Genomic DNA, 13290 nt, shown 5'->3' on the forward strand with positions numbered 1-13290 from the left:
ATTGGATCTGCTTGAGTTAGAAACCGCACTTTAATCACGTTGATTATGTTGTGAGTCGTTTTTACCCGTATCTAAATATCCACACTAAACAGTCAAATAATAGGTGACATCGGCAACAACAGTTTTTAAAATGTTATAAACATACTTGAAAAGAGAGAATACATATTTTCTATTCCATTGGGATATTTGAGTTTTGGTCATTCAGTTGATCAATTGTGCATGTTCAGCTGAATTGTTTCTGCATCCATCAGTTCTGCATGAATTGGAGACATTATAATTTATACCACTCTGCCCTGAATCAACTAATTCACTGCCAGATGATGTGCAAAAACGTGCAAACTCCAGTGCCAGGGTTTTTGTCATTGTCACTCGAATTCCAGGACCCACAAAATATTGAGTTTTAGGACGAAATAAACATTCGATGCAGCCTAACAAACTATAGACTCTCTTCTTTCAAGAGTTAATTCCTAAATTATATGGGTCTGGAGTTATATGAGTGTGAAATAAGGGCGGCTGTTCACAATTAATGCAATACATATATATTGGTTTATATAGCACTTTAACAACAACTGAAGCCGGAAAAAAGCACTAATATGGAAAAAAAGGAAATGCCGCCCCCTCATGCAAGCGAAAAAAAAAAAACATCTGGCCAGCGCTTTATCGTCACCCCAGCTTCTCCAGCATGAGTGTGCCCAACGTGTTTTCCTCTTGTAGTGTAAACCACAGCTTTCGATGACACTGTCAAGTGGAGATTTCTGCACCTTACACAAATAATAAATAAATCACTGTTACACCAACACTTAATTAGAAAGTCAATATCGGAAAAGGCTTCCATTTCAAAACGGGTCATTTCAATCTGCAACATATTAACGGGTTGAATCCATAATCTCAATCAGAATAATACAAAGTTCAATGATTTTACATTTTACTCATACGGCAAGGTTTCTTCACCTTGCCCCCCCCCCCCTCCCCACGCACACTTGGTGTGTTTCTAATTGCATCGCATTACGCCTTGCTCCAGTGCCACTCGCACGGGGGGCCATATGCTCAGGCACCAGAGCCGCTCCTCCCTGAAGAAGACAAGAAGCTCCTGAGAGAGCTCATTTGCACACAAATAACTGAGCAAGACCCCTTCTTCCATCACGAGGCTTGTTGCCGGAGCAGAAAATGTACTCGCTGCTCCTGCGTGCGCTTGATGCTAATGACATGGTAGGAAGAAAAGGGGGTGAACCCAAAGCAAATGTGAGTGTCTAAAAATGGACCGTGGATTTTTGGGTTGAGGATCCTTCAACATCGAGTTGGATGTTATAATTGCCAGTGGTATGGCGAGGTGTAATTAGTGTGTTGTCACTGGTGAAAAAAACGCTCTATGAAACAGTGAAGTGACACACTATGCTGCTCTTCATAGCATTACAATCAAAATAATCTTTTTTTTAAAGTTATGTTCTCCCATTACCACCAGACACGTTAAAGGAGTGGAGCAGTGACTTGTCCTTGTCAACTTTTGTAACTCAAAGTTGGAAAATACCATATTTTACGATGTATAAGTCGCACCCAAAAGCCTTGATTTTTTTCAAAAGATGACCCTGCGCCTTATACGCAGGTGTCAAATTTCCCCATTGAACAATGGTACATACGAACATTTTTGTAGTAATATATGTAGTATTCTCTCTCGAAGTACATGTATATATCTTTATAGAGCATATATATTTTGCAATGTTTATTTTTCAACAGAAACCAATACAGGTTACTTATACAAGCCTTAAACATACTTATATAAACCTTAAACATACTTATATAAGCCTTAAACATACATTCCATACAAAATATAGCACTGAAGCAATTTACGAACAAATTCACCTTACGAATGACCATTCGGAACGTATCTCGTTCGTAAGTTGGAGAGCGCCTGTTAATGAGCCACAACAGGTCCTCCCCTGTAGAAGTATTGTGTAACAACCTCGACTGCAGCGCCTTATGATGTGGTGTGCCTTATATTTGGAAATCTTGTCTATATTTATATATTATATTTGGATAACGTTTTTCATTCATGGAAGGTGCGCCTTATACTTTGGTGCACTTTGTATATGGAAAAAGTTGGAAAATACACCATTCATTGGGTGTGCGCCTTATACTTTGGTGCGCCATATACACCGGAAAATACAGTAATAAAAAAAAAAACAGACCCTTTTGCCCTTTTGCTGCCAAGTGATAACTTCTTATGCCACTGTGGTCACTGTTTGTCATTTGATAGCTTCAAGACCCTCTGTTGTAATGAATTACATTACGTTACAGCATCATTGGGAACAAACAGACATTTTGTTGAGATACAGCAGAAGATGGGACGAGGCTATAAAACTGATTGTCCCGGCAGAACGCTACTTCCTTTCAACCCTTTCATGTCTTTCATTCCTTCGAATCCAGAAACAGCTCACATTTCTCTTGGAAAGACAACCTTGACTTGTTTAGATTGTTTTATCAGATAGAACTTTTGAAAGGAATTGGAAGATACGCGTCGACCCGGCATATATCCTCCTTACTTGCTCCGTACCCCCTTTATAAAAAAGCCTCTTTAGTGTGATTTGATGTAGCCAGCAGGCTCATATATAATGGAGGCACTATTACGGCAGCCCCTTGGGGCTGGATTTACATTGCAGGGCTTGATACTCAATGTCAATATCGTGGATACTGCATAGCCAATTTTCTTAACTGTCTCTTTACATATATCACTGTTTTCATTTATAACCTAGTACCCATTGGTTGAAATATATGCTAACGTGGGAACTGTTCAAAACAACTATCTCGCTAGCTAGCTAGCTAGCTGGCTGGCTATCTAGTTGGCTACCTAGCTGGCTATATATTTGCTATCTATTAGCTCGCACTAGCTATCGACCTGGCAAGCTATCTATTAGCTAGCTATCTAGCTGGCTCTCTCCTAGCCATTTAAAAGGCGCTTATAAATACAATGTATTATTATTATGATTATCTATTTTCTATCTATTAGCTAGCTAGCTATTAGCTAGCTAGCTAGCTTCCTATCTATTTGAGTTATTCCGGGTTGAGTGAACGCTGGCGCGTGAGGCTGCCGTTGCTCACCCACAGAAAAACTGATCCTGTGACTGTAAAGTGACCTTGAGAGTTTTGAAAGGCGCTTATAAATGAAATGTATTATTATTATAACCTTGGCATTATTCCACCGGCCACGTTCGCCTTTTCATGATTGAACGTGCACCTCTTGATGTATCATATTTACACCCCATTTGTCTGTTTTTTTTCATACTTTTAAGTATTGTGTTAGTCTGTATTTTGAAGACATCAACCTCGGATCGAATTGGTACCTTCCGTCTGGCCGTTTATGCTGCCATAAAGGCATTTCCACGACATGCTAGCAATTGCGTTCAGTCCGGGCTTGGGCGACAACCAAGGTCTTGATTGTCGAGGGTGTCGCCCTCCCGAAAACCTCCAGAAGAGCCACCCAGGCCGCATCCTGCATCTTTCTTTCATCTCAATCATCCTCACAAGGTCGCTTTCATTAGCCAGTGGCTGATGGCAAACAGATCAATGGAGCCGTGCCAAGCGCACAAGTGCAAAGCAGACGCCAAAGCCGAGAAACCTTCTGTCATGTGTCTGATTTTGAACATGCATGTTCAGTGTATCTAGACGGGATTATTCTTAAACTGCTGTATTAAATATGTACTGTAGTGCAAAGAAAATTACTCTTTGGACTTCAGCAACTTCCGTTCGTTTACGAATGTATTCGGGAATTGAAAATATGACGTAGAGCGCCATTCACGAATTTGTTCGGGTTTTGTTTTTTCAGGCTTGGGTGCCGATAAAGCGTTGGCCATGGCCTCTGGCATTTTTTTTCTTTTCTACAAGGGGGCAGCATGTTAAAGCGCTATATAAACCAATATGTATGAATTACATTGTATTTTGGACAGCCGCATTTCAAGCTTATATGACTCCCGACCAATATCATTTAGGAATGAGCTCTTTTTCAGATGAAAGAAGAGAGTCTCTTGAATGGTTATGTAGTCCTGAGACACAATATTATGTGTTCTGGAATTCAAGTTACAATGACAAAAACCCTGGCACTGCAGTGGCACATTTTTTCACATCGTCTGGAAGTGAATGAGTTAACATTGTCATCACATCACATTTTTCAGAGTGATCAAAAAATAACAGGTTAAAATGTCACTGTTTCATAGAAATTCACCACTGAGGTGTTACTTTTAGCGAAATAGTTCATTGTGGAATATAGCAGCCAAATCGCTAAATTTGTGACAATGACAAAAACCCTGACAAGAGTGGGCACGTTTTTGCACATCATCTGGCAGTGAATTAGTTGATTCAGGGCAGAGTGGTATAAATTATAATGTCTCCAACTCATGCAGAACTGTTGGATGCAGAAACAATTCAGCTAAACATGCACAATTGATCAACTGAATGACCAAAACTCATTGACCGGAGATTTGCTGTGTTTGTTTGGTATTATTGCAATTGTCGTTGTAGCTTGCCATGATGTAGAGCCGCAGTGCATCACACCGAGAGCTTTTTCCAACATCTTGTTACCATAATTAGAAGCACGAGTGGGGACAAACTGTACATCCGTAGTGGCTCTCCAAAAAGACCCCTGCAGCTGCAGCTGTCCAACACGTTTCTAATGGAATTGGACCAAGACCAAGGAGAAGCTTGTTATCCCTTTTAATTCTTCTTTCAGCTCTCATAAAAGGTGCAGAGATTCATGAGTGCAGCAAAGATGGCTGCCATTAAAGTGGATGAGACCCCATCTTTTTATTAGCATGCAGTATATTCAAGTGCATTTAATTAATTAATTTTAATCAACAAATTTGCACTCATTTGCAGTCCGGAATTTATTTGCGTTTTGGTGCCGATCAAGCACTGGTCAGACCTCTGCCAATGTTTTTTTTCCCCCATCCACAAGAGGGCAGCATTTGCCTTTTGTCCATTTTCGCGCTTTGTTCCAGCTTCAGCTGTTGTTAAAGCGCTATATAAATCAATCTATGTATTGTATTGTATTTTGTACAGCTTCCCTTATTTCAAGTTCATATAACTCCAGACCCATCTAATTTAGGAATTAACTTCTGATGAAAGAAGAGAGTGTAAGGTTTCAAACGCTGTATTGAATGTTGATGTAGTCCTAAAACTCAATATTCTGTGGGTCCTGGAATTCGAGTGACAATGGCAAAAACCCTGGCATTGGAGTGGACACACTTTTGCACGTCTGGCAGTGAATGAGGTAAAAAAGTATTTTAAAGACAAATTAAGATGGAGGATTGATGGGAAAAGATGAAATAGTAAAGTGAAAATACAGTCATGCGACGGTTGAGGCTGACTAGAGCATAATTAAAACATGTTCATGCTCTTGTTCGGAGCAGTCTGCACAGTAAGACTGGTACTCAGACGATGATAATCATGACAAAGTGTGATCGATGTCGCAGGCACAAGCATACATCTTATCTCAAAGGCTTCAAGCGCAGAATGACACTTCTGTAATCAACTGACGCGCAATGTTCAAGTCAATGACGAGCCGCACGAAAAAGCTGAGCAACACTTTTCTGGCAATGTCATGAATACGCAAAAAGTGGATATCAGGAAAACAATACGGGATGGTTTAAAGGAAACATTATATATGCACTGGTTCACAAATTCAAAACAGTTACAAAATGTCATCACCTCACTCTTAATGTGACCTTTAATGTCTAAATTGTAATAGAGGAAAAGTAAAAATAACAGAGATCGGGTGATTGCACAAGTGTGCTCACCCTCTTCGAAGCGGCTATTCAGAAAACACCTGACGCCATTCAAAGCACCTTTGATGGACCCCAAATAAAGTCGAGCTGTTCTTGTCAATAATTGTATTTTTTATTGTATTTATTTGTCTAATTATTTTGGTTATTTAATTGTTTATTTCTTTGTTTGTTCATTTATGTATTTGTGGATAAATGGATGGATAAATAATAATAATACATTTCATTTATAAGCGCCTTTCAAAACTCTCAAAGTCACTTTACAGTTACAGGATAAGTTTTTCTGTGGGTGAGCAGCATAAGCCACACAAGCCAGCGTTCACTCAGCCCGGAAGTGGCTAGCCAATAGATAGCTATTAGATAGCTAGCTAGATAGCCAGCTAGATAGCTAATAGATAGCAAGCTAGATAGCCATCAGATCGCTAGCCAAATAGCTAGCTAGATAGCTAATAGATAGCTAGCTAGATAGCTAGCCAGATAGCCAGCCAGCAAGCTAATAGATTGCTCGATATGATGGATGCAGGGATGGATGGAGGGATGGATGGATACTTTGTCAATTTGCTTCGTCTTCATATCAGTACATTCGTGTAAAGACTCCTTCAAACCTCCGCTTTGTTAATGACTTTATGGAGCTCAGCCCAAGCGAGAGTGACTGAATCATTCGTCTCACGAAACATCATTTCGGATTACTGAGACTGACATTTATTCATTTTTTTTTGCTTATTCAGTCGCATCATTTAGTAAATGACTGGCCTGTGTAAATGTGGCACATCAGTAATGGGCTGTTTATTATACTCGAGCGGTTCACTGATCCTTTCCATCATTGTGTCCTTCGCTTTTTACTGTGTTTTGCAGGACTCGTTTTCATTTCCTTCATTTGATTGCGCTTTCATAAAATCACCATTCTTATCACTGAGCCAGGATGTTTGTTTGTGAGCGGGATCACGCAAAAACCTTTTTTTTCTCCCCGGCATCTGACATTTTCCTTCATTTCCCAGTCAAAATGACAACATTGCCTTACAGCGTATCATTCTTTGGAAGCATTTAAGCGCGAATCGAGATAGTGGGAGGTGAACACAAACACGAGCCGCAACAAAGCGGAACAAGGCATACTGAACCACTAGTAGACTGAAGAGGAAGTTACATCACGACCAATTACGATTGCTCAAATGATTGAAATGTAGATTGGCCAGTGACTGACCATATACAGGGTGACCCAAAATAAACAGGCCCCACGACGTTCTTACAGACTGAATTGTTCCATCTACCCGTCGCTCATGCGCAAGTTCTGGTTCCAGCAAGACGGACCAAGTTCTCACACCTCAAACCTGCCCCGAGATTGGCTGAAAGAGAACTTCGGAGACCGAGTGATGAGTCTCAAGACTGATTTTTAGTGGGCACCCCATAGCCCGGACCAAAGCCCCCAGATTTTTTCTTTGAAGGCTATTTTACAGACAGACTCTACGCAGGGAAACCCAGAACCATCACAGAACTCAAGAAAATCATCAGGGAGGAGATGACAGCCATTACCAATTCAGTCTGTAAGAACGTCATGGACTTCAAGAAAAGCACAAAGATAAATGGAGGCCATTTTATACTAATTATGACCAAAGTTTCATTTCATTAAGACAAAACACAAAGAAATGGGGCCTGATTATAGTTTGGGTCCGTTTTTTTGTGGGTCACCCTGGAGAACAAAAGGTTGACTGCCAAAAAGACTGACAAAAGTCCCATCTAGACGTTTTTAATATGTACACCGATTGAACGACCTCACCGTCACTTTGTCATGCTACAATAATTTACAATGAATAAGAATCAGCCAATGACCAGGAGCGGCAGCAGGTCCCTCTCGTTTCCCTTCTTCCTACTTCCATGGTAACCGCGGTCACCATGGCCTCCAACGACTCATTAGCGGGTCTCATTTTACATCAACATGGCCGCCACTCTAGCCTAGAGCAAGAGGACAATCAGGCTGATTCAGGGTCTAAAATGCTTAAATCAATCAGTGGGGCAGGTTGGCAGGTGTCAGAGTTTTCAGCTCCTCCCCAACTGCGACTTCACATCTGTGCTCAAAATGCACCAATGAAATTATTTCAATTGAACAATCGTGCCTTAAATGACTGACAACCCCCACCCCTTCCCCTGTTGTAGTTGATGAAAACCCTCGCCGCTTTGCCCATAATCCCAAAATGGGATTTTGGATTATCCGACGAGGATTATTCCTCGCCAAACTAAATCAAACCAAAGTAAACGAAATGTCTCATTGGAAGGACACCGAGGAAGTTATGTTAAACTGATGCACAAAACATGACTTTGGGAAGTTCTTTTGCATTTCAATTACATTTTTGCTAATTCACTATAATGGTAATATAAACGATCTGGACATTTTCCACTCCTAACCTTGATTTTTTTTAAAAATATAATCTTAACTCATTCACTGCAATTCCCGAATTTATTCGGGAATTGAAAATATGATGTAGAGCGCCATTCCCAAATTTGTTCAGGTTTAGGTTTTTCTTGCTGGGGTGCCGATAAAGCGCTGGCTAGACCTCTGGCAATGTTTTTACCCTTCCATGAGGGGGCAGCATTTCCCTTTTTTCCATGTTAGCGCTCTGTTCCATCTTCAGCTGCGATATATAAACAAATATAGTAGAGTTACTTCATGGTTGAGGGAACGCTGGCGCGTGTGGCTGCCACTGCTCACCCACAGAAAAACTGATCCTATGACTGTAAAGTGACCTTGAGAGTTTTGAAAGGCTCTTATAAATGAAATGTATTATTATTATATTCTGTACAGCTGCCCTCATTTCAAGCTCAGATAAGTCCAGACGCATATAATTTAGATCTAGTGTTTTTTGATGAAAGAAGAGTTTAAGGTTTTTTACGCTGCATTGAATATTTATGTAGTCCTAAAACTCAATATTCTGTGGGTCCTGTAATTTGAGTGACAATGACAAAAACCCTGGCACTGAAGTGGACACATTTTTGCACATCATCTGGCAGTGAATGAGTTTATTGGAGTCTGTGTAAAATGAATGGCATTGTAAGAATGACCATTTTTTAAGATGATTTTCATGTTATTTTGAGGTAAACACAAAACAATCATAGTGATTTTTTTTCCAACCATGAACAGCTTTGTTTTCTTTTCTGGGGAAAAAACCCAAATCAAAACAAAAACAAAAACAAAAAACAAAATACTTGAATTTGATTTACCGACAGTTCAAACTTTTGTTTGCTTTTAGCATCAACTGCTATCACGCTCCGCAAGCAGGTTTTCCTCCACACGCGCCTTATTCCAAAAAGCTGATTGAAAATTTACAGTCTCAGGAATACTTCATTGAGTGTTTGGCACCTTGCGAAAATGAAAGCTCATATCCTCACAGCTAATAACGGCTGGGAATTGCTGCCGTGTGCAACATTGACTGAAGGATTTGCCTGCTAATGACACCATCTGCATTGTAGAGTGAAGCAATTTCACCAAGAGATGTGTTATGTTTATTCTATTTCGTAGCGACTCCATACGTCGTGGAGTCCTGGTGCGGCATTGTCTACAATTAACGTCCCTCAATAGGTCATCATGTGCAGGATAATTATAACGCCTAGCTGAATGCTAATTATATTGCCGTTCTCCTCTCCAAATGTCCTACTAAAACCAATGTCATTTGCATGCTACTTATGGATCTGGCCTACTTTCTGGAAAGTGGAAAAATGAGTAAAGATATCGTACAAAGACATGACTAACGTATTCTGATAAGTGAGACTAATTATTTGCAATACAGACGCTCCCCTACTGACGAACATTTGTTCATTAACTAGCTGGTTATCTAACTAGCTATCTCGCTAGCTGGCTACCTAGCTAGCTATTAGCTGTCTGGCCAGCTAACTTGCTATCTATTAGCTATCTAGCTATTGGCTAGCTCACTATCTAGTTGGCTATCTAGTTAGCTATGTATTAACTGGCTAGCTAGCTTTCTCTCTAAGTTATGTCGGGTTGAGTGAACGCTGGCGCGTGTGGCTGCCGCTGCTCACCCACAGAAATCCTTATCCCATGACTATAAAGTGACCATGAGAGGTTTTTAAAGGTGCTTATAAATGAAATGTATTATTATTATTATTTATAAGTTCCCGTGGCATTGTTGCACATTTTTTCCCCCAAAAAGAGATTGATATTGGTATATGTGTATTGCTCATGTGTCTATTCTTTATTATTGAATGACTTCCTGTAACTAACACTATGCATTTCTATCTAGAATGCGCACAGTAGTTTTAGCGATGATGTAACTCAGGACATAGAATGAATTCTTAATTTATAAAAAAATGCACCCAACAAATGACTTCATTAAATTGGAAAGTCTTACACTGGCCAAGTCATTCATCTATTTTCCATTTAATAGAGCCTGCATTTCACCTCCTAAAAACCTGGCCGAACCGAGAAACAGCCCGAAACAAAGAAAAATTGAATGGGGCTGCAGTAAAGGTCTAGAAAAAGCATTTAAAATGAAGAATGCAACAGTCTGGTGAAGTCAATTGACTCAATGCAATTATTACAAAAAAGTATTATGCCACTATGTATAAAGTGCTATTTCACTTAATTTAATAATGCCTGTTCCAATACTTTTGCTTACTGAAAAAAGATGAAGAATTGCCATTCCAAGACTTTTGGAAGGGAAGTCCCTCTAGCTCAGGGGTGTCAAAGTCATTTTTTGCCGCGCGCCACATTGTAGTTACGGTTTCCTCTCGAGGGCCGTTATGAATTTGGGGAACCCATTAGAATGTTTAAATCCCTTCAAATATTACATATAGAGCACACAGCAAATTAATGAATAACTTGTTTTCAAATCTGACGTAAAGAATAATGACTTTTATTGTGGTTGACATCCAAAAATATGAAATTTTGGCTCAGATTTTAGCAATCATCATGAAATGTAACAAGTTTGATTTGCTTTCGCGGGCCGAAAAAAATGATGTGGCGGGCCGGATTTGGCCCGCAGGCCTTGACTTTGACACCTGTGCGCTAGCTGATAAAGGTCCTGTGAAGAGATGAAAGATTCTCATGGCTTCCCCGAATTCATAACGCCCCCCCCGAGAGGAAACCGTAACAACAATGTGGCCCGCGACAAAAAAATAATCACTTGTTTTGTGAGATGGTCCGCTCTCGCTGATCCGCAACTGGAATGAGGCAAGAGTTCCAGAAAATGAGTAGATTGGGGGTCTCTGTGACTGCTTTGAGACCAGTCCAGGTTGAACCCTCTTATCTTGACCATTTAGCTCGAATAGTCGATTGCAGACCTAGAATCCTTTGATGAAAAAGGCCTGAAAAAATGGCTAGAAACTACTTGCCATGATAGTCAAACCTATTTCATAAATATACAACGACCCCCCTTAAATTTTCACAGCTTGTCACTCCCTGAGAAGGGACTATAAACCACAGTGACATTTTAGACAGAGCATATAAAGCATATCAAGCATAGATCATCAGCATCATTTAAACAAGTGCAATAGAAGCACACTGCTGCACAAAAAAAAAAAGATTTACTGCTTCACTACCACAAAGTGAGCTTCCGTGTGGGGATATTGTTGATTTCTGGACTGGCCGATTGGATTACTCATGCTAGCCGACCCTAACTCAGCTTGCCCAAGAACAGAGAGCCCTCGGGAGCAAGGCTGTGATACAGCATCCATCCGTGTAATAAAATGTACTCCGCTTTCATTTCACCAACAAAATGTTACTTCTCTACGACAAAGATTTGTTTTTTGTGTTCAGTCAAGTCTAATTTCAGGGCAGGCACTGCTTGGATAAGGGTTGACGCACAAGAGAAAATTAAATGAGATTTCTTCAGAATTCAATTAGTTAGCTAGTTAGTTACCTAGTTAGTTGGTTACAAAAAAAAATTATACCCAACAGTCACTTTGAGACTAATAATTTCTGTTTTAATGACATCTGTCAAACACACCAATCAAAAAATGATTCTATTTGTCCAACTTGACAATATTTGCGCACTAATTAGTAGCGGTAGTATTTAGTAGCGTGTGTGCATCCATTGTGTGTGCTTCTGCTTTTGTGACACCCTTTTTATTTACCCATTTCCATAAATATTGCTGTCTATTATCTGTCAAGCTGGCTTTATATTAGCTATCTAGCTAGATATTTGCTATCTATCTGGCTGGCTAGCTATTAGCTATATATTAGCTTGCTTTCTATCTATTTGAGTTACTACCGAGTTGAGTGAACGCTGGTGCGTGTGGCTGCCGCTGCTCACCCACAGAAATAAAACGATCCTGTGACCGTAAAGTGACGTTGAGAGTTTTGAAAGGCGCTTAGAAATGAAATGTATTATTATGATTATTATGATTACGATTATAATTACGATTATGAATATGATTATGATTATTTTTATTACTATTATTATTATAATTAGTTGGTCACCAGTTTGAACTTCCCATCGAATATAGAAATATCGTGAAACTTTTATTAGTTGTCATGTGACATTCTTACCCGTCACATTTCGACGGATTGTGAGATGACATACCCGACAAAAGCCATCTCGACTTTATTTGGGTTTGAAATGGCGGCAGTTGTGTGCTGACTGTCATTTCAATGTCATTGGTTCATTCTGAACACAGTCACCACATCCCGGGTATAAGAGGGTGTACGCACTTGTTCAACTACAGACACTCCCCAATTTACGAACATTCGAGCTACGACGTTATGGTACATACGAACGTTTTTGCGGGTGCAATATGTCGAAAAATGTTCGGACAGAGATGCTGTAAGTTAAATTTTGTATTGCACGCCTTTTTCGGTCGAGCTCGCTTGCGATTGGCTGCGTACTATGCTTACTATGCGTACTATGATGAAGTGTTGGCCAAAAGTTCAGGCCCCGATCCGCCGAGCTTGCTTACGATTGACCGCGTAGAGTATGTAGGCGGGGAGGAAATGCCTCCTCCCGGTTGACGCTCCAGGAGGATGCGATGCATAACAAAAAATCATGGCTGCTGGCACGTAATTCAGTGCCAGCAGCTTGAGTCATGGCTTACTGAAGACCCAAGGATATATGACGTCGTACTACAGTAGGTGGGAATTTATTTTCCGACTGTTAAAGCGTCTGTGTTTTATACTTCCCCGTTCAGTGTTTGACTTAAACATTACATTACAATTACAATACATTACATACAAAATATAGCACTGAAGCAACTTACAAACAAATTCACCTTACGAACGACCGCTCGGAATTTATCTCGTTCGTAAGGTGGAGAGCGTCTGTATATGGTCTTACTTTTTTATGTGTTTACTTCTGACTTTTTTATGTTTACTTCTCAAAAATACGTGATTTTTAATTGGAGTTGTAGAGGTAACAGTAGAAAAGATTTTGCAATGATTTTTCATGGCCGTATTATTATTATTTTAAGACCAGCGAATCCTAGCATTTTAACAGCAACGTGGAGATTGTTTTATATCCCCTGAAAGTGGCAATGAAGTGTTATGACTCGGGAGGGTCCACAGTGGCGCCCGCATTAT

The 13290-nt window shown here is 40.0% G+C and overlaps 1 protein-coding gene and 1 long non-coding RNA gene across 4 annotated transcripts in view; one reads left to right on the forward strand and one right to left on the reverse strand.

The window, feature by feature from the left end:
- Positions 1 to 13290, forward strand: part of ppp1r16b (protein phosphatase 1, regulatory subunit 16B) — a 52749-nt gene that overhangs the window by 17326 nt on the left and 22133 nt on the right. The gene's annotated exons all lie outside the window — the stretch shown is intronic.
- Positions 1 to 13290, reverse strand: part of LOC148890482 (uncharacterized) — an 85864-nt gene that overhangs the window by 16215 nt on the left and 56359 nt on the right. The gene's annotated exons all lie outside the window — the stretch shown is intronic.

The sequence above is a fragment of the Hippocampus bargibanti genome, linkage group LG12 (assembly GCF_051943395.1).
Source record: "Hippocampus bargibanti isolate YZ-2025 linkage group LG12, ASM5194339v1, whole genome shotgun sequence".
NCBI classification, from domain to species: domain Eukaryota; kingdom Metazoa; phylum Chordata; class Actinopteri; order Syngnathiformes; family Syngnathidae; genus Hippocampus; species Hippocampus bargibanti.